The sequence below is a fragment of the Schistocerca piceifrons genome, chromosome 8, assembly GCF_021461385.2.
Source record: "Schistocerca piceifrons isolate TAMUIC-IGC-003096 chromosome 8, iqSchPice1.1, whole genome shotgun sequence".
Classification (NCBI taxonomy): domain Eukaryota; kingdom Metazoa; phylum Arthropoda; class Insecta; order Orthoptera; family Acrididae; genus Schistocerca; species Schistocerca piceifrons.
The window spans coordinates 31,659,279-31,683,969 of record NC_060145.1 but is presented as its reverse complement, the minus strand read 5'-3'; positions in this window follow the sequence as shown (position 1 = coordinate 31,683,969).

Genomic DNA, 24,691 nt, shown 5'->3' with positions numbered 1-24,691 from the left:
GACGTTGCGGTTAATAATGGAAGCAAGACTAAAGAAAAATCAAGGCACGTTCATAGGTTTTGTCGACCTGGGAAAAACGTTCGATAATGTAAAATGGTGCAAGATCTTCGAAATTCTGATAAAAATAGGGGTAAGCTCTAGGGAGAGACCGGTCATATACAATATGTACAACAACAGCCAAGAGGGAATAATAAGAGAGGACAGCCAAGAACGAAGTGCTCTATAAGACAAGGATGTAGTCTCTCGCCCCTACTGTTCAATCTGTACATCGAGGTAGCAATGATGAAAATAAAAGAAGGATTCAGGAGTGGAATTAAAATTCAGGCTGAAAGGATATCAATTATACGATTCGCCGATAACTTTGCTATACTGAGTGAAAGTAAAGAAGAATTACATGACCTACTGAATGAAATAAACAATCTAATTAGCAAACAGTATGGATTGAGAGTAAATCGAAGAAAGACGAAGGTAATACGAAGTAGTAGAAACGAGAACAGCTAGGAACTTAATATTAGGATTGATGGTCACAAAGTAGATGAAGTTAAGGAATTCTGCTACTTAGGCAGTAAAATAACAAATGACAGACGGAGCAAGGAGGACATCAAAAGCAGACTAGCAGTGGCAAAAAGGGCATTCCTGGCCAAGAGAAGTCTACTAATGCCAAACATAGGCCTTGATTTGAGGAAGAAATTTCTGAGAACGTACGTCTGGAGTACAGCATTTTATGATAGTGAAACATGGATTGTGGGTATACCATAACAGAAGAGAATCGAAGCTTTTGAGAAGCGGTGCTACAGACGAATAAGTAGGTGAACTGATCAAATAAGGGATGAAGAGGTTCTGAGCAGATTCGGAGAGGAGAGGAATATGTGGAAAACACTGATAAGGAGAAGGGTCAGTATGATAGGACATGTGTTAAGAAATGAGGGAATGACTTCCATGGTAGTAGAGGGAGCATTAGAAGGCAAAAACTGTAGAGGAACACAGAGATTGGAATACATCCAGCAAATAGTAGAGGACGTAGGTTGCACGTGCTGCTCTGAGATGCAGAGGTTAGCACAGGAGAGGAATTCGTGGCGGGCAGCATCAAATCATTCAGTAGACTGATGACCCCCCGCAAAAAAGGAACAGTAACGGTCCTATCACACTTCCTAGGGGTACGCCAGAAATTATCTTTCATCTGTCGACTTTGTTCCGTTCAGAGCGGCGTTTTGAGTTTGTCTCCAAGGAAGTCTTGCATGCAGTGGTGCAATACCTGATAAGCTCGTATTTTTTTTTCACTAAACGACAATTTGGAACGGTATCAAATGCCTTTATGAAGTCAAGAAACACGGTATCAACCTAAGTGCCGTCATCTACAGCGCTGTGAATCTCATGGAGGAACACGAGATCCTTGTTAGTGGAATTCAGGCTGATTTTATTGAGGAGATTTTCCGTTCTCCAAAGACGTCATAATTCTATAGCATCGATTTAGTATTATACAGTCATACAACAAATATATTTTCACATTGTGTGTTTTCGTTATGTGCTGTGTCTGAATCTATCCATCTCGTAAATTTTATTTTAACGCGGTAATTTAACATGTTTGCTGCTTTCACAAGCAATGACATTTCTCACGTAATGTTATGAGCAAAGATTTTCTGTAAGTTGACAGTATCTTTGTAATACTCCATTTCTTACGCACTACAGTTTTTGTAGCAACTAGTCACTTGTTTACCGACAAAGGGCCAATACGCTGAAAATCGATTGGAAACAAGCGAAAATTAGTAGATGAAAAACGCTGTTTACTTGTTACTACTTACAAATGCTTTTTACATTATTTCAATAAAATTAATCAAATTCGTCGTTAAAAAACTACAGATACCGGTATCTAATATTGAATACAGTTTTGCAACGTGTGATACTTCTACTACGTTAGGTAAATATGAAAACGACCAAGCAGATATTTTACCTGAGTAATTAAAAACTGTAAATTGTAGATCCAACATTAATGAGGTATGGTTAGGAAACACATGTTTTAGTAACGAATGAAAAATTCAGCATCTGTTTGATAGAAATACAGAATAAAAAAATAAAGTGCAAGTACAGTAGATCTGAAATAAAAGAAATGATATTAAATACAATGTTATAGATAATGACTAGACACGATAGGAATTCCGTCAGACTCCACTAAATATAGGTACACAGTACCACAGAAAAAGCCAGCTGCAGCGTTCTCAGTAACCACGGTTCACTTTTACTCATTGGATGGTAGTTGCCGAGTCGTTTCACGAATTTTTGCCGCTTTGCGGGAATCAGCACGCAAACTGTAAATCCCAGACAGAACACTTGTTAAAATTACAATGTCTCGTGGAAGATAAAATGCTAAACCTTAAAAACTGTATTTAAGGGAATTTCCATTTACAAGATTTTGTGATATCCTTTTTCAGCCAAATGGTAACCCAAATACATTGTTAATGAATGATATAGGATTCATTTATCACGGATTTTCGTACCAATACTTAGTAAATTAATGTCACGTACGTTTTGTCTGCTGTTAAATGAAAGAACACTTATGAAACCAAACAGAACCCACCTCTCGCGACCCCTTTTCGTTCCGCTGCCTCCTCCACAAATGAAAAATTTCCCTGTTGTCGGTACTGCGCTCGTAGTGAACTAATGAATTAAACTACGTAGCCATTGCCTTCAACAAAATTTGGTGCGGTCACCATGAAATGTAACAGGACATAGTCCTAAGTAATTGGAAAACGCCGGCCGGATGGCCGTGCTAGGCGCTGCAGTCTGGAACCGACCGACCGCTAAGGTCGCAGGTTCGAATCCTGCCTCGGGCATGGATGTGTGTTACGTCCTTAGTTTAGTTAGGTTTAATTAGTTCTAAGTTCTAGGCGACTGATGACCTCAGAAGTTAAGTCGCATAGTGCTCAGAGCCATTTAAACCATTTAATTGGAAAACGTTTTCCATTCGTAGGCAGTGAGGCGTTAATGACAAGCACAAATGGATAATAATAAGCACGCCGGAGTAGTCAGCACCGACGGAATGATGTAACAGGAAAAACAAATAAAGAAAGGCGGAATGCAGAGTTGCACATTGTCTGCACAGATGTTTGACTTTCTACAGAGGAGGCAATAAATGTAATAAAGGACTCTCTCAATGCAGTAGAGGTTAGCCACGGTACGCTTCATTGATGCCACAGCAGTGGTCGCAGAAGATGAACAGCAACTGAACTGGATGCTTAATGATGTGGAACATACGCTTGCTTATATCTATAGTATTCTATAATCACAAGTCGTAGTTTAACGTTGTTACTAAAATATCGAGAAGTTCTCGACCGATTTACTTCAGATTTTTACACGATACTCTAACAATGTTCAGAAGGACATAGGCTACGGTTTTTTGAATATATATGGTATATGAATTCATGTGCACTGATCAGCCAGAGAATTATGACCACCGACGTACTATCGATATAAAACCATCCAGGAGATACACTACTGGCCATTAAAATTGCTACACCACGAACATGATGTGCTACAGACGCGAAATTTAACCGACAGGTGTGATATGCAAATGATTAGCTCTTCAGAGCATTCACACTCGGTTGGCTCCGGTGGCGACACCTACAACGTGCTGACATGAGGAAAGTTTCCATCCGATTTCTCATACACAAAAAGGAGTTGACCGACGTTGCCTGGTGAAACGTTGTTGTGATGCCTCGTGTAAGGAGGAGAAATGAGTACCATCACGTTTCCGACTTTGATAAAGGTCGGACTGTAGCCTATCGCGATTGCGGTTTGTCGTATCGCGACATTGCTGCTCGCGTTGGTCGAGATTTAATGACGGTTAGCAGAATATGGAATCGGTGGGTTCAGGAGGGTAATACGGAAGGCCGTGCTGGATTACAACGGCCTCGTATTACTAGCAGTAGAGTTGACAGTCATCTTATCCACATGGCTGTAACGGATCGTGCAGCCACGTTTTGATCCCTGAGTCAACAGAAGAGGACGTTTGCAGACAACAACCATCTGCACGAACAGTTCGACGACGTTTGAAGCAGCACGAACTATCAGCTCGGAGACCATGGCTGCGGTTACCCTTGACGCTGCATCACAGACGGGAGAGCCTACGAAGGTGTACTCAACCTGAGTGCACGAATGGCGAAACGTCATTTTTTCGGATGAATCCGGGTTCTGTTTACAGCATCATGACGGTCGCATCCGTGTTTGGCGACATCACGGTGAACGCACATTGGAAGCGTGTATTCGTCATCGCCATACTGGCGTATCACCCGGCGTGATGGTATGGGGTGCCATTGCTTACACGTCTCGGTCACCTCTTGTTCGCACTGACGGCACTTTGAACAGTGGATGTTACATTTCAGATGTGTTACGACCCGTGGCCCTATCCTTCATTCGATCCCTGCGAAACGCTACATTTCAGAAGGATAATGCACGACCGCATGTTGCAAGTCCTGTACGGGCCTTTCTGGATACAGAAAATGTTCGACTGCTGCCCTGGCCAGCACATTCCCCAGATCTCTCACCAATTGCAAACGTCCGGTCAATGGTGGCCGAGCAACTGGCTCGTCACAATATGTCAGTCACTACTCCTGACGAACTGTGGTATCGTGTTGAATCTGCATGGGCAGCTGTACCTGTACATGCTCTGTTTGACTCAATGCGCAGACGTATCAAGGCCGTTATTACGGCCAGAGGTGGTTGTTCTGGGTACTGATTTCTCAGGATCTATGCACCCAAATTGCGTGAAAATGTAATCACATGTCAGTTCTAGTATAATATATTTGTCCAATGAATACCCATTTATCATCTGCATTTCTTCTTGATGTAGCAATTTTAGTGGCTAGTTGTGTACCAGCGTCGCCTGGCGAGGAGTGACTGCTAGTCACACACTCGTTGCATGCAGTGTCGGCGAGCGTGCTATCCTTGCGTAGAATCGGTAAGATGCGGGATCTATCTTAGTTTGACCGAGGGCACATTGCGCTGCCCAGGTCGATTCGGCACGAGCATTTCGGAAACTGCACGACTTGTCGGGTGTGCGAGGGGGTGCTGTGTGAGTGTCCTCAATACGTTGCGAGATCAAGGTGAAAACAAGTCCAGACGCTTCTCATTACAGATGTCGTACGTCGTAGGCTGACCATTCCGGTAAAGCAGGACAGGCAGTGAACTGTGGCGGAACTAATGTCTGACGTCAATGCTGGGCAGAGTACAAGTGTGTCTGAACAGACAGTTCGCCGAATACTACTAACCAACAGCCTCCGCAGCCGACGATCCATGGATGTGCCAATGTTAACACCGCGACATCGGCAACTACGACTGAAATAGTCATGTTACCATCAGCACTAGACCTTGGTGCAATGACATAGCGTTGCATATGCAAAGCACTATGACGGCCAAGGAGTATCTTACACTGGTTGTAGATCACATACACCCTTCCATGACGACCACGTTTCGTAAAGGCAGTGGCATTTTTCAACAAGATATAACTGCGTCTCACAATGCCAAGAGTTCACGGGACACAAAATGGCTCTGAGCACTATGGGACTTAACATCTGAGGTCATCAGGCCCCTAGAACGTAGAATTATTTAAATCTAACTAAGCTAAGGACATCACACACATCCATGCCCGAGGCAGGATTCGAAGCTGCGACCGTAGCGGTCGCGCGGTTCCAGACTGAAGCGTCTAGAACCGCTCGGCCACAACAGCTGGCACGCGGCCTGGTAAAAAAGTAAAACATTCATAAGACATGATTGCTTGCCAATGTTCGTTTGTACAGTACAGTACCACTGGCAGATATGTAAGAGATTAGAAAATATTCAAATGTGTGAATTCCTAAGGGACCAAACTGCTGAGGCAATCTGTCAAAAGACTTACACACTACTTAAACTAATTTAAACTAAAATGCCCGAGGGAGGACTCGAAACTCCGACGGGAGGGGCCGCGCAATCCGTGACATGGCCCCTTAAACGGCGCGGCCTCTCCGAGCGGCAAGATATTTGAGTCGCAGTTCTATACAACCTGTATAACGCCCCTCATGAGGAATGTTGTATAAGTCTTAAGCGCTGTTACCAGACCTGGCGGCGTAGACGTAAGGAGTAAACAGAGTCAGACAGTCAGTGATCACTGTGAAGCACGCAGAGGGACCATACACTTGTATGGAACAATGTTATCAGCAACAGACCGAGTTTGAAAGGGGACTAATTGTGGGTCTCCATTTCGCAGTTGGTCAAATTATACAATATCCAGGTTTCTGGGGGATTCGGCAGTGTCGTGGGTCGATGGTGAACTGCATGGGAACGTGAGTCGCTGTCAAGGATCTGGTGGGTTCGTCTGACCACCACAAGATAGCTTGATTGTGTGCTATGCAGATCGTAACCCCCTCATATTTGCACGTGCAGCCCGATACTAAGTAATGGACTCCCTCCAACATCCTGCTCATCATGCACCACTGGTCGAAGACTAGTAGCTCCTAGACTAGGGAGTTACCGTACATGCGTAGGCTGCTGTTTACACCACAACACAAACGACAGTGAATTGAGTTGTACTATGACTGGGAAGGATGGACTGCTGATGAACGTGTCACATCGAGATCAGCAATGAATTGCGGTTTCGCACTGCCCCCCCCCCCCCCCCCGGATGACCGCCGTCGGCGATGATGGCGGTGACATGAGGAGAGATCCTATTCTTCCAATATTCTGGGGAGGCACAGCGGTGTTGCTCCAGGTACCAGAGTGTGGTGAGCTATCGGGCATGGTTTCGGATCACAATTGGTACTGATCGGTGGAACTACAGTGGATCATTGTGATGAGCATTGAGCCATTTGCAAACTGGTAATTCTCATTGTTAGCAAGAAAATCAGTCAACCATCGGGTAAAGTCATGGTTAGCCGTACAGATTTTTAATTCTAGTTACGAGATTAACAACTGTGAGTGTGAAGGAAAATCTCTAATCCAATTATGTTTGTGCGGATGCAATGGCAGATTTTCTCCTTTGTGAGCTGGGGTTTTTTGACGTTGGCTGATACGCCCCGCTGTGTTACGCTCTAAGGACCAAGGAAAACTTGTGGTGAGGTTACTTACTGGGCGAATGAGGTGTTTCGCCCAGCACAAAGTCACAGATATGCTGCTCGCCCATTTTGTTTTGGCTTGGTATCGCTCTGACCTTCGTAACAGACTTTTGGTCGTGCTTTACAAATAGTGCACAATGAGAGAGGCCAGCAGGAGGCTAAGAACCTTGACCCGTAGACTTGCTACAGTATATTTATAATGCCCAATCTTTTATAATATCGGTTGCGTAACATTTTAATTGAGTATCTCAGACTTTAGGGGACCAGTTTGTCCCTCAGTTGCCTAAATGATCCTGATAATGATATACTAGCGTAGTCAACTAGACCGCCAGAAATATTCCTGATAGAACCTGTGTGGAACCAATTTCGACAAAAATTCCATCCAAGGGCTAATATCCAGGAAATCAACGGTGAGATGTGGATACTTGTGGACCATCTTGCCTCAATACAGGATACAGGGCTTTATGACTTTCTTTCCAAATAAATCACGGCATGTATCCAGGCTAGATGGCATTCAACGTCGTGCTGATAACTCGGCTCATACCGCGAAATTGCTTGTAAATTTGGCACAATTTCCTAATCACTGAATTAGTATACCCAATCAACCCGTAAACCTTCATTTCGGTTTCTCCTCCCTTTCTGGATACTTACTAATTTTTGTCAGAAAGTGTAGAAGTAATGAGAGCAGAAAACTTTTATAAAAAGCAGTGTGTCTGGAACAACTTTAAACAGGTGCGAAACTTTGATAATGGGAACGCAGAAACTAAATGGTTATAAGTATTTGGAACGAGTAATAAACGTAAAGGTAAAATGAATTCATTGTATGTAGAACTGCGATTTATAAAGAAAGAGAGACTGAAAAAAATCAAGATACGTTTATAGGCTACGTCGACCGAGAAAAAGCGTTCGACAAATAAAATGGGGCGAGAAGTTCGAAAATCTAAAAAAAAAGAAAAAAAAATAGGAGTAAGATGCAGGGAAAGGCGGCTAATACGCAGTGTGTACGAAACCCTGGCAGGAACAATAAGACATTATGTCTAGGAACGAAGTGATCGGATTAGAAATGGCGTAAAAAAGTGATGCACTCTTTTGCCCCTTCTGTTCAGTCTATGTATCGAAGAAGCAATGACGGATATAAAAGAATGGTTAAAGGGTGTTGCTAAAAGGAAGGGTGAAAGGATCTTAACGATAAAATTTTCTATCCTCCGTGTAAGTGATGAAGAATTACAGGATCTGTTGGATGGAATGAACAGTCTAATGAGTAAAAAATATGGACTGAGAGTGAACCGTTAAGAAACTAAAGTAATGAGAAGCAGCAGAAGTGAGAGTAGAAAGAAACTTAAGATCAGATTTGGTGATCATGAAGCAGACGGAAGTAAGGAAGCAAAATAACCATGACGGGCGAAGCAAACTAACACAGGCAAAAAGGGAATTCCCGGACAAGAGAAGTCTACAGGTAACAAATATAGGCCTCAATATGAGAAAGAAATTTCTGAGAATTGGCGTATGGAGTATATCATTGCATAGTAGTGAATTATGGACAGTGGGAAAACCGGAACAGAATAGAATGCTGTGCTACGGAAGAATGTAAGTTAGGTGGACTGAAGAAACAAGGAAAAAGGTGGTTCTCCACAGAGTCAGTGAAGAAAGGATCATATGCATATCACTGACGAGAATAAGAGACAGAATGACATGATACACGTTAAGATATCAGGGAATATCCTCATTGGTATCAGAGGGAGCTGTAAAGGGCAACCAAGTACAATTCTGTGTTGAAAAGGTTGTCGCTGGAGAGGCGTTCGTGACGGGCCGCAACAAAGCGGTCAGAAGACTGATGATTCAAAAAGAAAAAGAAATGGAATCTGAAGATGTCCTGCAACGAGCCAACGAGAGAAAATACTGAATGGACAATATGATACTGCTTTCTTTCTGCTTGCGTTGAAATAATGTAACGCTTTTGGGTTTTCCAGTCGAACGAGAGGTGTGTCAGCCATATGTGGGACCACCAGCAACAAAGATCGCAAGGGTCCTGAAGAAACACTATAATACCATAATATTCCGATTACCGCAGAAGATTAAAGATCTCGTTGGCTCGGCCAAGGATTCAATCCTACTGCGCACCTCTGGGGCCCACAGTATCCAATGACAGAATGAGCCACTGTGTATCGGGCAGAAGCAACGCAACGTCTACCAAGTATGCTTCGAGCACTGCAGGTATGTACGCCTGGGACTAAAAACTAAATCGATGGTCGCTGAGCACAGCCTGAAAGATAACCACTTGTTTGATTTTGAACAGACGAAAGGGCTGTGCCGAAGGATTTAGAGACAGCAGACACGGATGATGGCTACCAGTCAGGTTCTGCTGGGAACCTGGTAGTTGGCACAGTACTCTGCGAGCTCTCTCAGCCGCAAGACACGCGAGTGGAGTCGGACTGAGAACACCGGGACTCGAACACAGTCCCACGTCTCTTTCCCCTCTTCCACCCACCCTGTGGCGAGAGGAGGAGTCGGCCTCCCATTTCGGAGCTTATATATGGATATAGACGACAAGAGCTGAGAAGTGCGAGAATTACCGCACAATCAGGTTAACAGCTAACGCGTCCAAGTTGCTGACAAGTATAACATACAGAAGGATGGAAAAGAAAATTGAAGATGTGCTAGATGACGATCAGTTTGGCTTTAGGAAAGGTGAATGCACGAGAGAGTCAATTCTGACGTTGCTGTAAATAATGGAAGCAAAACTAAAGAAAAATCAAGACACGCTCATAGGATTTGTCGACTTGAAAAAAGCGTTCGACAATGTCAAATGGTGCAAGATGTTCGAAATTGTGGGAAAATTAGGGGTAAGCTATAGGGAGAGAGGGGTCATATACAATATGTTCAACAGCTAAGAGGGAAAAATAAGAGTGAACGACCGAGAACGAAGCGCTTGTATTAAAAAGGGTGTAAGACAAGGATGTAGACTTTCGCCCCTACTGTTCTGTTCGATGTAGCAATGATGGAAATGAAAGAAAAATTCAGGAGTGGAATTAAGTTTCAATGTCGAGGGATATCAATGATAGGATTCGCTGATGACATTGCTATCCTGAGTGAAAGTGGGGAAGAATTATATGATCTGCTGAACGGAATGAACAGTCTAATGATTACAGAATATGGACTGAGAGTAAATCTAATAAATACCAAGGTAATGAGAAGTAGTAGAAATGAGAACAGGGAGAAACTTAACATCTGGATTTATGGTCACGAAGTAGGTGAAGCTGAGGAATTCTGCTACCAAGGCAATAAAATAAGCAATGACGGACAAGCAAGGAGGTCATCAAAAGCAGACTAGCAATGGCAAAAAGGGCGTTCCTGGCCAAGAGAAGTCTATCAAATATCAGCCTTAATTTGAGGAAGAAATTTCTGAGAACGTACGTCTGGAGTACAGCATTATATGGTAGTGAAACATGGGCTGTGAGAAAACCGGAACACTAGAGAATCGAAGCATTTGAGATGTGGTGCTACAGACGAATGTTGAAAATTAGATGGATTGATAAGGTAAAGAATGAGGAGGTTCTGTGCAGAATCGGAGATGAGAGGAATATGTGGAAAACACTGACAAGGAGAAGGGACAGGATGATAGGACATCTGCTAAGATATGAGGGAATGACTTCCATGGTACTAGAGGGAGCTGTAGAGAGCAAAAACTGTTGAGGAAGACAGAGATCGGAATACGTCCAGCAAACAGATAAGGACGTAGGTGGCAAGTTCTACTCTGAGATGAAGAGGTTAGTACAGAAGAGGAATCCGTGGTGGGCCGCATCAAACCAGTCAGAACACTGATGACAAAAAAAGAAAGATAATGAAGAGATGGAAGTGGCACTCTTTGATACTTCTCGCTATTTATACGAATTCACTCGAGTGGACGCCCAAGAGATGTATGTAAATGTATCGAAGAGATTAACAGGATGAGGGCATGTTAGCACGTGAGGCTTCCTGAAAAGTGTACTCGAAGAGACAGTGGAATAAAAGAGGGACAGATGGACTACCACGTGTGAGTATACAAACGAGATCATGCCGAAACGTAGGTAACGGGTAGCTAGTGTAATAGCAATAGAGAACTGCACCATATCAACCATAGGATTGATGAAGAAAACAGAATTCAATAAATATTTGAAAATATTAATGTAACAGATTATAAAGATCTTCGGATATACATGGAGACATGCTTTATCACGAACAGTCATATTCCCCAATATTCATATTAGGTGCTTTGGTATAGTCCGGTAATGTTGGAACATTACTTGTATTAAAGAGCAATGTTTTCCTCAGCCATCAGGAAGCTGGCAATGCCGTTATGTTATCATGAAGCACAACGCAGACTATAGTGTGTAATGTAATTCCTTATACGAGGTAATCCAAGTAGCTTTTACACCCACCAAATCTTTGTAAACAGTTCTGTGAGTTGAAATAAACTTTCTTTCAAAAGAGTGAACCGAATGGGTACGAAATTTGCTATATCGATAACAGCTGTATCTTTTTAATCTAACAATGTGCTGTAGAAACTATAGTTTTGTTTTAACGTATATTCCTTATCACAATCGAAGAAATTAAAAGCAAAGACATGATCTTTAAGTATATAGAATTGATTCCAGCGTTATACACAAAAAAGAGAGTGTATATGTGGAAGAGTTGCATTAAGGTATTTACGAGCAGGAGGAAATGTGTCATACAGTGAAGAAAGAAGTAAAGGCAATCAACGTGAAGGCATGTGCGGTACCGTGTCAGAGTCATAGTGTGTGAGTTTTCGATGCCTGCTGTCGCAGTTAGAAATAAGAGACAACATATCGTGATTTCCGAACTAATTGGGTGTAGTGATTACGAAATAATTATTCAAGTGAGTGGAAACAATGAGAATACACTTGTAACGTTGGACTATGGGAGCAGTATGCAAAGGCGGACAAATGTGAGAATTATCGTACAATCAACTTGACAGGTCATGCATGGAATCAGATAACAATAATGTTGTTCATAATAATAGTAATGAAAACTGGGTACCTCTTAGATGACGAACATTTTAGTTTAGGAAAGTCGTATACCGCAGAGGAGAAATTCAAACGACCCGTTGGCAACGGAAAAAAGAAAAATGATGCTACTTTTGTACGGTATGTTTATGTAGGAAAAGCACTCAACAATGTCGCAAGTGAGACAAGACGCAGAAATTTTCAAAAAAAAATAGATGTGCTACACATTCTAAGCAAGACGAGTCAAAAGTCCTTGGACACCTTCTTAAATTGGAAGATTGAAGGGAAAATTGAAATGTGATTATGGGTACATAGGTTTGATGTTGGCCCGCAACTTTTAGAGTGAATGTCATTCATGGCCGCCATCTTGAAATCCGCCGTTCTGGATTGGAGCGCACTTTTTGTAAATGGGAAGGGGGTTGTGTGACACATCAGACAACACTCCCTTGAGCTCAGGAATTGAGTGGTGTACTTTGTTTTTGCCTATCTTTGTCTCTACGGAGCTGGTTGGTCATTAACTTGTAATACTGTGGGTAATGTGTGCTTTGTGTCCATTTTGGCTACAATAATGAGTTCACTATGCTGTTCATAGTAGCGTACCCACACACCTATTTTCTTATTAATTATTAAACCTATACCCGCATAACCCCTATTTTATTTTCTAATCATAGCTCTGTATTCGCCCGAGAAGAAGTCCTGTTCCTCCTGCCACCGAAGTTCAGTAATTGCCAATATACCTAATTTTGAACTATCCATTTCTCTTTTTAAATTTTGTAACCTGTCAACGCTCCGATCCGTAGACCGCCGGTTTTGTTTCTCCTGATAATGACGTTCTCCTCAGTAGTCCTCTCCCGGAGATTTGAATGTTTGCACTTTTACGGCTAGATATTTAAACGACGTGACTGTGCCAAGCAGTATGCTACACTATTCGAACGTTACAGAACTGTTCTTCCTACTCATCTGCGTTAACTTACATTTGTTTACATTTCGTCACACCATTTAGATATTTTGTCTGCGTCATCCTGTTCCTCCTGCACTCACTCAACAACATTTCCCCGCACATTACACTATTATCAGCAAACAGTCGCAGGTTTCTTCTGATCCTGTCTTTCAGATCCTTTATACATAGAGAGAAAAAGAGCAGTTCTGTCACACCAGCAGTGCCCCGGCACTCCCTACGATTCCAAGGATTATCACTTGCCGTCGAGGAAAACGTACGTATCCTTTCCTTCAGGAGTGCTAGTTCTGCAAGGTTCGCAGGAGAGCTTCTGTAAAGTTTGAAAGGTAGGAGACGAGGTACTGGTAGAAGTAAAGCTGTGAGGACGGGGCGTGAGTAGTGTTTGGGTAGCTCAGTTGGTAGAGCACTTGCCCGCGAAAGGCAAAGGTCCCGAGTTCGGGTCTCGGTCCGGCACACAGTTTTAATCTGCCAGGAAGTTTCAATTCTGCTGAAGGCAGAAGTTGGCCTGTAGCTTTATGGGTCTGTTCCTTTACCTTTCTGGTACACAGGATTCACCTGCATTTTGTCCCAGTCGCTTTGGACTTAGCGCTGCTTGAGAGATTCGCCATAAATGCAAGGTAAGTACTGGGCCACTGCCAAAGAGTATTTTCTCTAAAACAGTATTTTGATTACAACCGGACGTGATGAGTTATTTATTTCGAATTCCTGAAGTGGTTTCTGAAAGCCGGATATTCCTCTTTCCATGTCCTCCAAGTTTGTGCGATGGTCAAGCGATAAAATGTCTGTAAGATCTTCGTGCATGAGTGAATTTTTCAATGTCAAAGTAATAAATTGTCTTTCCTTTTGCTGTCTTATATTGTTAAACTAGGCTAGTCGATAAGTGACTTAATAGAAACCGTCGATAGCGTAGAGCTTTACGTAAGATCACAATTTTCTCAGATCCTCGAGAAGCTCTTTCGCTAAGGTATGACGATGGAAGTTGTACGCTTCACTCATATATCTTATCAGAGACGCACAAATTTCGACTGATTTTTTTGTCTGTCGAAATTTCTCCGTTTTCCTTTTAAAATGGTACAGAATGCAAAAGATTTCATCTTTTTCAGCACTTTACGACAGTTGTTATTAAACCACAGTGGTTCCTTTCCGTCCTTAATCCAATTCCTAGGCACATAGTTCTCTATAGCGCGATTTACAATCATTTTAATCTTAGCCTACAGCTCCTCTACCATTGTTCATTAAGACAAGAGTAATTCCTTTGTCTGATCTGCTAGAGCGTTATTGTTGCTCATATTTCTTTTGAAACTGTTTAAAACTTGTCTTTCTTTATGTGATGTGGCACTACAAACGAGACTACATTTTTCCAGTTCGTGGGTTTGGAGATGTTTAGTGGGGTCAGAATCACGTAACGAAAGTTTTACGCATATTTTTATTCTATCCACTTCTTTTCCGGAAACTTTTTGTACTGGAGACTACTGAAGCCGATTCCCAGTTCTTGATTATTCGCACGTTCTGTAAACTTCAGCTTTTACGTTCGTTCTGAAAGTTGTTGATTGCCTCTTCATTATTCGCACGTTCTGTAAACTTCAGCTTTTACGTTTGTTGTTTATTGCCAAATGGTATACTAATTACAGTCTTCTGCTTTTTGTGCATGCTATGCGAAATTCCATTAACTTCCTGTCTCGCTTTCCTGTCCAGTAAGCCGAAATCCACTCGCTATAACAGGGCTCATAGTCGGAAGTTCTATAACATCTCGTGTGTTGTCACGCGGTAATGACTGCTATACCATTACTTTATTTCTTGTTTAACCCACACTTTTCATGCAACTTCTACTGTCGTCTTAGAAGCAGCAGTCCCTCATTTTAGTGTGGACACACGCATTTCGGAACGAGATACTTCTGAGTTCACCAACTTTTGAACCAAATAAGCTGACGGGCTTTGCTGTTTGTTTCATTAACCCCTTGAAAATAAGGAAAAGTGTTATGTTGCTATATATAGTTATATTAATACACGGTTTCGTGACAGAAAGTTTTATATTTCATTAATGGAAAAAACACACGACTCTGCAATGTTCTGCAATATTCATTATTTTGCAATCAGATTTTCGGCTGTTACGCAATCGTCAGGTACAAAGATAAGTATCTGAGACTGCGAAATTTTTGTGGGAGCTCCGATTGTAAACTAGCGCATCTACAGTGTATGTTAGTTGGTTTCCAAAGGTGGCGATTGCTAAGATTTGGTTTAGGACTACAACAAGAAGAACTGTTGCAGTAAAAACGCGATGTAAAACGACTAAGCTTTGTGAAAATATGTGAGATATTAACTAATGAATTACATGAAAATTACAATTGTTTTGAGAACAAAAATAAGGTGAACAACGTATAATGAACTTTATGATATACTCCAAGCAGTTCACTCAACAAGATAATTTTCTATTTAACAGGACTCTTACTACAAACAGGTAAAATATTACAAGCGAGACTAAAGAGTTAAGTGAAGCAACTGAAATTATACAAAGTAAAATCTTTAATATGCCAAAAAAATCTAACTACAACCACAGAAATAAAGGGCACATTTAGCATGTAAGTGGGAGTAGAAATTTAGAAAATGGTCTGGATGGCATTGCTGGTAGTACACGCAGTTATAAGTGGTGAGTAAGGACACTGTGTCTGATCATTTAGTACTAGGCTCGAACGGATGAGTATGAGATTATTAACTTCCTTTATTTCAAGGTTGTTGATCTTACTCCTTTTGTGGATGCTATGTAAGACTTCATGTTGCACGTTGTAACTATGGCCTTAAGCAGGTGGTTTGTAAGAGTTGCGTCTCCTTCTCTCAGTCTCCTACTCTATGACGTCCCTTCAAGCGCCATGCTACTCATCAGCCGTACTGGCCTATATACAAATTGTCACAATTATAAGAGAATTATACAGTCCATTCGTTGTCAAAGCCGAGGCGCTGTCTTTACGGTAGGGAACGAGGTGTGCAACAGTGTTGTGAACATGAGCTGATGTGTGAAGTTCCTGGATTAAAGATTTGTGGCCACATTTAAAAAGACGTTTCCTAAATATGGAACCGCTCACCATTTATAAAGGTCTTAAAGTGGTGTGTCAAGGGCAAGATGTACAAGAATGGAAACCTTTTGTTTTAGAATTTCGTGCGATATGGAATCCACCAAAACAGGAGTATATACAATACCTGATGTTATTTGTTTGATAGTATTTGATTCAATTTGGAAATTGTCATTAACTGTATGGACTGATATCAGTCGTATCACTGAATGAAAGGCAGCATATATATGGATGACTGTGGTACGAAGTCAGTGGTGGTGGATTCCCTGCAACTTTTGACACAATGAATGTGAGCACTGATATCTATGGTTAGGTCTAAATAATTCATCAAGTCACCCCCTAACTCCATTGTGAATATCATACTGTTTTGCTTGAAGTTTACTTTGTATAATTACAGTTGTTCCGCTCTATAGTCTCCCTCGTAACATTTAACCTGTTGGTAATAGTTGAACCTATTAAGAAGAATATTATCTTGTTCAATCAAGCCTAAGGAATATGTCGCCAAAGTTTACTGTATATTGTTCAACTTATTTTTCTTCTCTATACAATTGCTGTAATTATTAAAGGTATAACGTATCACCTATTTCATCTTACCTTAATAGCTTGCATCACATTTTTAATTTATATCTGTCGTTTTAAACCTAAATGAAACATTAACAATTGTCAGTTTTAAAAACCAGCTGAGATATTCTGTAGACACGCTATATTAAAACATTTGATACCATAAATATTTCACCATCATCATCATCATCATCACTTAAGACTGATTATGCCTCTCAGCGTTGAGTCTGGAGCGTAGCCCCCCTTATAAAATTCCTCCATGATCCCCTATTCAGTGCTAACATTGGTGCCTCTTCTGATGTTAAACCTATTACTTCAAAATCATTCTTAACCGAATCCAGGTACCTTCTCTTTGGTCTGCCCCGATTCCTCCTACCCTCTACTACTGAACCCATGAGTCTCTTGGGTAACCTTGCTTCTCCCATGAGTGTAACATGACCCCACCATCTACGCCTGCTCGCCCTGACTGCTACATCTATAGAGTTCATTCCCAGTTTTTCTTTGATTTCCCCATTGTAGACACCCTCCTGCCATTGTTCCCACCTACTAGTACCTGCAATCATCCTAGCTACTTTCATATCCGTAACCTCAACCTTGCTGATAAGGTAACCCGAATCAACCCAGCTTTTGCTCCCATACAACAAAGTTGGTCGAAAGATTGGACGGTGCACAGATAACTTAGTCTTGGTACTGACTTCCTTCTTGCAGAAGAGAGTAGATCGTAGCTGAGCGCTCACTGCATTAGCTTTGCTACACCTCGCTTCCAGTTCTTTCACTATGTTGCCATCCTATGAGAATATGATATGCATCCTAAGTACTTGAAACCGTCCACCTGTTCTAACTTTGTTCCTACTATTTGGCACTCAATCCGTTTATATTTCTTTCCCACTGACATTACTTTCGTTTTCGAGATGCTAATCTTCATACCATAGTCCTTACATTTCTGATCTAGCTCTGAAATATTACTTTGCAAACTTTCAATAGAATCTGCCATCACAACTAAGTCATCCGCATATGCAAAACTGCTTATTTAGTGTTCACATATCTTAATGTTACTCAGCCAGTCTATTGTTTTCAATATATGATCCATAAATAATATGAACAACAGTGGAGACAGGTTGCAGCCTTGTCTTACCCCTGAAACTACTCTGAACCATGAACTCAATATACCGTCAACTCTAACTGCTGCCTGACTATCCATGTAAAGACCTTTAATTGCTTGCAAAAGTTTGCCTCCTATTCCATAATCTCGTAGAACAGACAATAACTTCCTCCTAGGAAACCGGTCATATGCCTTTTCTAGATCTATAAAGCATGGATATAATTCCCTGTTCCACTCATAACACTTCTCCATTATTTGCCGTAAGCTAAAGATCTGGTCCTGACAACCTCTAAGAGGGCCAAACCCACACTGGTTTTCATCCAATTGGTCCTCAACTAATACTCGCACTTTCCTTTCAACAATACCTTAGAAGATTTTACCCACAACGCTGATTAAAGAGATACCTTTGTAGTTGTTACAATCTTTTCTGTATCCATGTTTAAAGATTGGTGTGATTACTGCTTTTGTCCAGCCTGTTGGAACCTGTCCCGACTCCCAGGCGTTTTCAATTATCCTGTGTAGCCATTTAAGACCTGACATTCCACTGTATTTGATGAGTTCCGACTTAATTTCATCCACCCCAGCCGCTGTATTGCACTGCAATCTATTGACCATTTACTCCACTTCCTCAAATGTGATCCTATTTCCATCATCATTCCTATCCCATTCTACCTCGAAATCTGAAACATTACTGATCGTATTTTCACCTACATTGAGCAACTCTTCAAAATATTCCCTTCATCTGCCCAAGGCATCCACAGGATTCACCAGCAGTTCTCCTGACCTGTCCTAAATACTTGTCATTTCCTTCTTACCTCCCTTTCGATGACTGCTAATTACACTTCAGAATGGTTTTGCAGCAGCTTGACCCATAGACTCCAACCTGTTTCCAAAGTCTTCCCAAGATTTCTTCTTGGATGCTGCAATTATCTGTTTGGCTTTGTTTCTTTCTTCAACATAACTTTCTCTGTCTACCTGAGTTCTAGTATGTAGCCATTTTTGATACGCCTTCTCTTTTCTTTTACAGGCTACCTTGACTGTGTCATTCCACCAAGCTGCTTGCTTCATCCTACTTTTACACACTACTGTTCCAAGACATTCTTTAGGCACTTCTAGTACTGTGTCCCTGTACCTTGTCCATTCCTTGTCCATTTCACAGCAAAATATTTTTATCTTTGTACCTCGCTATGTCACAAGAGCCGACAACGGTCTGTAAAATTATAAATGTTGTATATTAATACACAAATGTTTTGCTTTCCTTTCGTTCATAACGTATAAAATACTCTCTGAGGAACAACGGGAAGTTGAGCTTATATATACAGGGAAGACTCAGTGTGTCGTCTCCTGCCGTATTTTTGCTTGTGAACGTACTTGAAAAGAGGACTTCATTTATGTTTGTAATATGTGAATAACGTTGACATATTTTCTTACGAAGTGCCTTGAGTGAATAGAACGGAACAATAATCAGGATTTATCATCTGCGTAGATAATGACTAAGGAAGACAGTATATATATTCTGTTAACCTTCATTTGCCTTATAAAAGAGGAGAGTTTATACCTTTCCGAGTAGTACTGCTGACCTAGCAGGACACGCTCTTCCTACGTTCCATACTAAGAGGTTTGTAGTAAGTCTAATATTGGTTAATTCATATAATAAGCTTTCAGAATACAAAATGTTATTTGCTACTATTGAAACCATCTTTAATTTATAGAAGAACTGTGATGTTTCCTGCAGTTATTAAAAGTTTTATTAGTTAACATCTTACTCTATTGTTGTCCACAATTACGGTCGCTACAACTTCTTTTGGTAATAGCGGCTCTTCCAGCCCAGCTATTATTAAGATAACTAATTTATTTTATGCAGTTGTGAAAGTATTAAGGCATATTTACCATTATTTATGTTTTCTGATGCAAATTTTGCCGTACGGGGCCACTAATGTCGAGTGCGTTATTTTTTTACATCGGGACAATTACAGAGCAGGCTACAACTAAATACAATTCATGCAATGACAATTGACAAACCACTCTGCTGCTAATAAATATACATGCAGTCGAACGCTAAGGTTTCAGTCTCTCAGATAAAAAGAGATCATGTTCGTATATTGTTTTTGCTTTGGTGTGCAGTAACGTATCTGCACGATAACGTAACTTCAGTGAAAGGAAATAATTATAATGAATTAGTTAGAACACCAACGTGTTGGGTGTAATAAGTCTGTGTTAACATTTTTACTGTTTAAAAGATTGTAAGAAAATCGGCGATAAAAATAATTAACTATATCCTATTTAAAAGACAATTCCACACAAACATTACAATTACACTACGCACAGACATTATATATACTACATCGGGCGATACATTGATTCCTGCTAAACACGTCTCGCAAAATGACCACAACGAGAACGGCAGAGAAATTAGAGCGTATACGAAGGTTTATCTTTAATAATTCGTTAGTTTAACGCGCTATTCCTGTTTGGAACAGTGACGCAAGGTGGCTTGCAGAGTATACGTGCAGATATACAGCTGCGGTGTATCTTTTTTGTTGCCAATGCTGACTCTACCTGTTCACTGTTCACGTTGTCAGCGAGTCTAGTTCCCACGCAAAGCTCCAGGTTTCTATCCATGTCGTAGCGATTTTTTCTGACATGTAATGTGTCCCACAGCACCCACTGTAAATGTTTTGTTCGCTGCCTTTGGTCGAAGCAGTGCCTCCGTATCTTCTTTGCTTACTACGGCCAGCCGCGGTGGCCGAGCGGTTCTAGGCACTTCAGACCGGAACCGCGCTGCTGCTACGGTCGCAGGTTCGAATCTTGCCTCGGGTATGGCTACGTGTGATGTCTTTAGGTTGTTGTTGTTGTTGTGGTCTTCAGTCCTGAGACTGGTTTGATGCAGCTCTCCATGCTACTCTATCCTGTGCAAGCTTCTTCATCTCCCAGTACCTACTGCAACCTACATCTTTCTGAATCTGCTTAGTGTATTGATCTCTTGGTCTCCCTCTACGATGTTTACCCTCCACGCTGCCCTCCAATGCTAAATTTGTGATCCCTTGATGCCTCAAAACATGTCCTACCAACCGATCCCTTCTTCTAGTCAAGTTGTGCCACAAACTTCTCTTCTCCCCAATCCTATTCAATATCTCCTCATTAGTTACGTGATCCACCCACCTTATCTTCAGCATTCTTCTGTAGCACCACATTTCGAAAGCTTCTATTCTCTTCTTGTTCAAACTGGTTATCGTCCATGTTTCACTTCCATACATGGCTATACTCCATACAAATACTTTCAGAAACGACTTCCTGACACTTAAATCTATACTCGATGTTAACAAATTTCTCTTCTTCAGAAACGATTTCCTTTTTGAGGTTCGCCGATGACATTGTAATTCTGTCAGAGACAGCAAAGGACTTGGAAGAGCAGTTGAACGGAATGGACAGTGTCTTGAAAGGAGGATACAAAATGAACATCAACAAAAGCAAAACGAGGATAATGGAATGTAGTCAAATTAAATCGGGTGATGCTGAGGGGATTAGATTAGGAAATGAGACACTTAAAGTAGTAAAGGAGTTTTGCTATTTAGGGAGTAAAATAACTGATGATGGTCGAAGTAGAGAGGATATAAAATGTCTTTAGGTTAGTTCGGTTTAATTAGTTCTAAGTTCTAGGGGACTGATGAGCTCAGATGATAAGTCCCGTGGTGCTTAGATCCATTTGAACCATTTTTTTGCCTACTACGACAGTATAGAATTAGCTGTTCGCAACAACAGCTGTCGGTGACTAAATCCACTTGCAGGCCATAATTGTGTCAAACGACCGACTGCTGAGTCTTCTCTTGCCGGTCTCCGATACCTCGTCACCTGCTGCTGTAGCTCCAGACATATCAGGAAGCAGTGGACTAGTCGGAAACTCGGACTTAATCGTTCCTTAACCGGATCTGCTGACCGGCTCTCGATGAGACACAGTCATTGCCATTCATAACTTTAATTGTGTTAAAAGGACTTTAGGGCTTGCGGTAATTTGGTATTACACGTCTTCTACTAACAATACGTACACAGTCTGAAGATGAGGAGGGGGAGTTGAGAAGTTATGTTATTTTATTTCAACGATTACAATACTGAATGAAATTTACAGAGAATTTGCAGTACGAAAATCCTTATCAGCACGACGTTGTAACCCTTCTGGCCTGGATGCATGGACTGTCTCGTTTCAGAAGGACGTTATCAAGGCAATGTATCCTCTCATGAGGAGAGCTGGTCCATAACTGCTCTCACTGGTTGACATCGTGTATGGCACTAAATTGGCGTCCGATCTGGTCCCACACACATTCCATATGGCACGGATCTGGGGATCTAGCTGGCCATAGACGTACCTCTACATCACACAGAAAGGTCGTAGTGACACGTGCCATGTTTGGACGAGCATTGCCAATCTGAAAAATGACACCACGAATCTGTCGCTTGAGAGGTAACACATGAGGACGTTGGATGTCTGTGAAGTACCGTTTTGCCATCAGAGTTTCCACAATCACTACCAGCCATGACCGAAATCATACTCAATGGCTCCTCACACAGAGACGGTAAGAGTAACACCGCTTTGCCGCTCCAAACGTTGGAAGAATTGTGACTCTTCAATATTGCCGCCATACTCGTTGCCGATGGTCATCGGGGATAGTGAAGACGCGCAGTAATTGCTGAACAGAATGGGACACCATTCTGCATCAGTCTAGGCTTCCCTGTGTGACACCACTCCAAACGCAGCCGTCTGCGTTGTGGTGTTTACAACAAACTGAACATGGGACTATAATCCAAATGGTTCAAATGGTTCTGAGCACTATGGGACTTAACATCTATGGTCATCAGTCCCATAGAACTTAGAACAACTTAAACCTAACTAACCTAGGGACGTCACACAACACCCAGTCATCACGAGGCAAAGAAAATCCCTGACCCCGCCGGGAATCGAACCCGGGATCCCGGGCGTGGGAAGCGAGAGACGATAATCCCACCGTTCGTCTGCTGTTGGTCTCTGGCCAATGGTGTGGGCGACACAGAATGCAGCAGTGGGTCCATTACTTGTTCTCAGATGGAAGAGGCAGATGTGACGACGTTACGAACTGACTGGTGCAGAAAACGGCCATCATTCCCTGTGGTAGAGAGACTTGGCAGACAAGAAACTTGAGGACGTGTGTGCTGACCAACATCAGACTCCGAATGCTTCATAAATCACGATACTGCAGGATTCGACCAGCCGGCCAAGTTCGAACCCACAATGAGGTCCCTTTCAAGTACTTTCTTGCGATGGTAACGTTGTCTCATATGAGTACACGGCATCTCCACGAGATTAACAGTGGTCAGTCCACCCCTGACGCTTTTCACATACCATATACACTCTACCAGTTCTGGTAACAAAATAAACACGAACAACACTAATGAACGCATGCGGTCTTTGTACCTGTCACAGAGAATTGCTACTTTCTTCATTTACGTACTGTCTGTTGGCGAGTATGCATATGAAGTTACATTGACACCTGACACTTAGTCTTTTTGGTGTTTCACGTTTCTTGCTAGCAGTGTAGCATTAGTTATGACATTGGTAGTAATTTATTGAGACACTATAGAGCTTTCTATTCTTTCTCGGCAGCAGTTTATTGCATATCCAATATACATTAATCGTACTAAAAAAACGTAAGTGAAGAGTCCATATTAATAATGGGGACATCTGTCCGTGCTAGAAATGGCCACTTCCAAACCACCCCTCCAGCTTGGGAGGGCTCAGCTTTGTACTTTCAAAGGGGAACCCTCCATTTTATTGCATATTCTGAGTCTACTCAGAAAAATACTTACAGTTGACTCAAAGCGTTCTTTTCTATTCGTGGTAGACGGTGTTGTAATCGACAAATGTGAAGTGTGCCTGTTTTGGGAATTAAGAACCGACACTTCTGATTCTATAAGTAATTTACAATGTTAATATAAACCGTTGTGTTCTAACAATTGATATTGATGCTGAGACAATAGTAGAGACTTGCAAATGTGATTTTAGAACAGGAACAATTATTCTGGACATTAAAATTTCTGGCAGAAAGGCAACCTGTTCGGTAACGTAGTATTCTCTTCCCTACGGCTTTCATTGTGTTGAGTCCGTAAACCGACAGAATGCTCGATTTCGGATGCCGTCCTCGGGCCCCAGCATCAGCGGTACTGATTTCGGTGTTCTTCATTCCACCCGCCGTAACTCTCGCGCTCATTGCTACGCGGCTACCGGCGGAGTAAAAACCAAATCGTTGGTATAAGGCAACATGTCCATGAAGTTAAGGTGGCAGGCACAACTGACGTGGATACTCACCGAATTGAGGCACCCCCAATGGGAACAGAAAACTATTACATCCTCGTCGCTGTTCCTGGATCAAACTAAAATTTGTTTCGAATCAGACTTAAAGACAGCGAATGATATTGTACTGAAGAATACGTAACACTGCAACACTAAATAAAATTTTGAACAGGAATATTAATCGTTAGAACTCAAAAGATTGCATTTACATCGTAATTCAAATGCAGAATCAGATTCGTCTGCTCTTAATTACAAGAGCAGGCGCCCATGATGTATGTTGATTACCGTGCGATCTACCAAGAATGGAAAACAATGGTTTGAATAAAGTGTATGTATTTTTTTGTCTTAGAATCCGAATATGTAATAAAAATGGGGGGCGGTTTCATTTGGAAAGACTGAGATGCCACCTCCCAAGCTGGAGGGGTGGTCAGGAGACTGTTATTTGTAGCACAGACTGATATAACTTTTCCTAATATTACCTTTTATTATAGTTTATTTCTTTTGTACTTTGTGTCATTTTAGAAATATTAAGTCGGTTCAAATTAAAACCAGCAAGTTATATCTTGAAATAATTTTCTGAATCATAATATAATAA